Source organism: Phalacrocorax aristotelis, unplaced genomic scaffold (assembly GCF_949628215.1).
Source record: "Phalacrocorax aristotelis unplaced genomic scaffold, bGulAri2.1 scaffold_67, whole genome shotgun sequence".
Lineage (NCBI taxonomy): Eukaryota > Metazoa > Chordata > Aves > Suliformes > Phalacrocoracidae > Phalacrocorax > Phalacrocorax aristotelis.
The window spans coordinates 420,528-425,282 of record NW_027441363.1 but is presented as its reverse complement, the minus strand read 5'-3'; positions in this window follow the sequence as shown (position 1 = coordinate 425,282).

Sequence of the window (4,755 nt, the reverse complement as noted above, 5' to 3'; positions counted from 1 at the left end):
GGATGTACTGGGATGGAACTGGGAGTGAACTGTGTGTGAACTGGGAGGGAACTGGGATGTACTGTGAGGGAACTGGGATGTACTGGGAGGGACTGGGAGGGACTGGGAGGGATCTGGGATGTACTGGGCTGCACTGGTAGGGAACTGGGATGTACTGGGAGGAAACTGGAATGTCCCAGTTGACACCCACTTCCCTCCCAGGTTCCTCCCAGTATATCCCAGTTTCCTCCCAGTATATCCCAGTTTCCTCCCAGTACATCCCAGTAAATCCCAGTTCGCTCCCAGTACATCCCAATACATCGCCGTACATTCCAGTTCCGTTCCTGTCCATCCCAATACATCCCCGTTCCATGCCAGTACATCCCAGTTTCCTACCAGTTCATCCCCGTACATCCCAATTCCCTCCTGGTTCACTACCACTTCTTTCCCAGTGCCTCCCAATACATCCCAGTTCCGTCCCATTACATCCCAGTACATCCCAGTTCCCTCCCAGTACATCCCAGGTCCCTCCAAGTACTGGGAGGGAACTGGGATGTACTGGGAGGCACTACAATGTGCGGGGATGTCCTGGGATGTACCGTGGAGGAACTAGGATGTACAGGCTTGTACTGGGTTGTACCGGGTGGAACTGGCAGGGATTTGGGATGTACCAGGATCTACTGGGATGTACTGGGATGTACTGGGAGGTAACTGTTATGTACTGGGAAGGAACTGGGAGGGAACTGGGATGTACTGGGATGGAACTGGGATGTACTGGGAGGGAACTGGGACGTACTGTGAGGACACTGGGATGTACTGGTATGTACTGGGAGGGAAGTGTTATGTACTGAGGGGAACTGGGACGTACTGGGATGTACTGGGAGGGAACTGTGAAGTACTGGGATGTACTGGGAGTGAACTGGGAGGGAACTGGTATGTAGTAGGATGTACTGGGTGGGAACTGGGATGTACCGGGAGGGAACTGGTATGTACTGGGAGGGAACTGGTATGTACTGGGAGGGAACTGGGATGTACTGGGATATAGTGGGAGGGAACTGGGAGGGAACTGGGATGTACTGGGAGGGAACTGGGATGTACTGGGAGGGGATTGGGACGGACTGGGAGGGAACTGGGATGTACTGGGCTGCACTGGTAGGGAACTGGGATGTACTGGGAGGAAACTGGAATGTCCCAGTTGACACCCACTTCCCTCCCAATGGGTCCCAGTATATCCCAGTTTCCTCCCAGTATATCCCAGTTTCCTCCCAGTACATCCCAGTAAATCCCAGTTTGCTCCCAGTACATCCCAGTACATCGCAGTACATTCCAGTTCCGTTCCTGTCCATCCCCATACATCCCCGTTCCATGCCAGTACATCCCAGTTTCCTACCAGTTCATCCCCGTACATCCCAATTCCCTCCCGGTTCACTACCACTTCTTTCCCAGTGCCTCCCAATACATCCCAGTTCCGTCCCATTACATCCCAGTACATCCCAGGTCCCTCCCAGTACGTCCCAGTTCCCTCCCAGTACATCCCAGGTCCCTCCCAGTACTGGGAGGGAACTGGGATGTACTGGGAGGCACTACAATGTGCGGGGATGCCCTGGGATGTACTGTGGAGGAACTAGGATGTACAGGCTTGTACTGGGTTGTACCGGGTGGAACTGGCAGGGATTTGGGATGTACTGGGATGTACTGGGAGGTATCTGTTATGTACTGGGAGGGAACTGGGAGGTAACTGTTATGTACTGGGAGTGAACTGGGAGGGAACTGGGACGGACTGGGATGCACTGGTAGGGAACTGGGATGTACTGGGAGGAAACTGGAATGTCCCAGTTGACACCCACTTTCCTCCCAGGTCCCTCCCAGTACATCCCAGGTCCCTCCCAGTACATCCCAGGTCCCTCCCAGTTAATCCCAGGTCCCTCCCAGTACTGGGAGGGACCTGGGATGTACTGGGAGGCACTACAATGTGCGGGGATGCCCTGGGATGTACTGTGGAGGAACTAGGATGTACAGGCTTGTACTGGGTTGTACCGGGTGGAACTAGCAGGGATTTGGGATGTACCAGGATCTACTGGGATGTACTGGGATGTACTGGGAGGTAACTGTTATGTACTGGGAGTGAACTGGGAGGGAACTGGGACGTACTGGTAGGGAACTGGGATGTACTGTGAGGGAACTGGGACGTACTGTGAGGACACTGGGATGTACTGTTATGTACTGGGAGGGAAGTGTTATGTACAGAGGGGAACCGGTGCGTACTGGGATGTACTGGGATGGAACTGTGAAGTACTGGGATGTACTGGGAGTGAACTGGGAGGGAACTGGTATGTGGTAGGATGTACTGGGTGGGAACTGGGATGTACCAGGATGTACTGGGATGTACTGGGAGGGAACTGGTATGTACTGGGAGGGAACTGGGATGTACTGGGAGGGAACTGGGATGTACTGGGACATACTGGCAGGGAACTGGGATGTACTGGGAGGGGATTGGGACGGACTGGGAGGGACCTGGGATGTACTGGGAGGCACTACAATGTGCGGGGATGCCCTGGGATGTACTGTGGAGGAACTAGGATGTACAGGCTTGTACTGGGTTGTACCGGGTGGAACTGGCAGGGATTTGGGATGTACCAGGATCTACTGGGATGTACTGGGAGGTAACTGTTATGTACTGGGAAGGAACAGGGAGGGAACTGGGATGTACTGGTAGGGAACTGGGATGTACTGTGAGGGAACTGGGACGTACTGTGAGGACACTGGGATGTACTGGTATGTACTGGGAAGGAAGTGTTATGTACTGAGGGGAACTGGGACGTACTGGGATGTACTGGGAGGGAACTGTGAAGTACTGGGATGTACTGGGAGTGAACTGGGAGGGAACTGGTATGTAGTAGGATGTACTGGGTGGGAACTGGGATGTACCGGGAGGGAACTGGGATGTACTGGGAGGGAACTGGTATGTACTGGGAGGGAACTGGGATGTACTGGGATGTAGTGGGAGGGAACTGGGATGTACTGGGACATACTGGCAGGGAACTGGGATGTACTGGGAGGGGATTGGGACGGTCTGGGAGGGAACTGGGATGTACTGGGCTGCACTGGTAGGGAACTGGGATGTACTGGGAGGAAACTGGAATGTCCCAGTTGACACCCACTTCCCTCCCAGTGCCTCCCAGTATATCCCAGTTTCCTCCCAGTATATCCCAGTTTCCTCCCAGTACATCCCAGTAAATCCCAGTTTGCTCCCAGTACATCCCAGTACATTCCAGTTCTGTTCCTGTACATCCCAATACATCCCCGTTCCATGCCAGTACATCCCAGTTTCCTAGCAGTTCATCCCCGTACATCCCAATTCCCTCCCGGTTCACTACCACTTCTTTCCCAGTGCCTCCCAATACATCCCAGTTCCGTCCCATTACATCCCAGTACATCCCAGTTCCCTCCCAGTACATCCCAGTTCCCTCCCAGTACTGGGAGGGACCTGGGACGTACTGGGAGGCACTACAATGTGCGGGGATGCCCTGGGATGTACTGTGGAGGAACTAGGATGTACAGGCTTGTACTGGGTTGTACCGGGTGGAACTGGCAGGGATTTGGGATGTACCAGGATCTACTGGGATGTACTGGGATGTACTGGGAGGTAACTGTTGTGTACTGGGAGTGAACTGGGAGAGAACTGGGATGTACTGGGAGGGAACGGGGATGTACTGTGAGGACACTGGGATGTACTGTTATGTACTGGGAGGGAAGTGTTATGTACTGAGGGGAACTGGGACGTACTGGGACGTGCTGGGAGGGAACTATGAAGTATTGGGATGTACTTAGAGGGAACTGGGATGTACTGGGAGGGAACTGGGAGTGAACTGGGAGGGAACTGTGAAGTACTGGGATGTACTTAGAGGGAACTGGTATGTACTGGGAGGGAACTGGGATGTACTGGGTGGAAAGTGTTGGGAATTGGGATTTACTGGGAGGGAACTGGGATGGACTGGGAGGGAACTGGGATGTAGTGGGACATACTGGGAGGGAACTGGGATGTACTGGGGTGTACTGGGAGGGAACTGTTATGTACCGAGGGGGAACTGGGATGTACTGGGAGTGAACTGTGAAGTACTGGGATGTACTTAGAGGGAAGTGGGAGGGAACTGGGATTTACTTGGAGGAAAGTGGCATGTACTGGGATGTACTGGAATGGAACTGGGAGTGAACTGTGTGTGAACTGTGAGGGAACTGGGATGTACTGTGAGGGAACTGGGATGTACTGGGATGTACTGGGCTGCACTGGTAGGGAACTGGGATGTACTGGGAGGGATCTGGGATGTACTGGGCTGCACTGGTAGGGAACTGGGATGTACTGGGAGGAAACTGGAATGTCCCAGTTGACACCCACTTCCCTCCCAGTGCCTCCCAGTATATCCCAGTTTCCTCCCAGTACATCCCAGTAAATCCCCGTTTGCTCCCAGTACATCCCAGTACATCGCAGTACATTCCAGTTCCGTTCCTGTACATCCCAATACATCCCCGTTCCATGCCAGTACATCCCAGTTCCCTACCAGTTCATCCCCGTACATCCCAGTTCCCTCCCGGTTCACTACCACTTCTTTCCCAGTTCCGTCCCATTACATCCCAGTTCCGTCCCATTACATCCCAGTACATCCCAGTTCCCTCCCAGTACATCCCAGTTCCCTTCCAGTACATCCCAGGTCCCTCCCAGTACTGGGAGGGAGCTGGGATGTACTGGGAGGCACTACAATGTGCGGGGATGCCCTG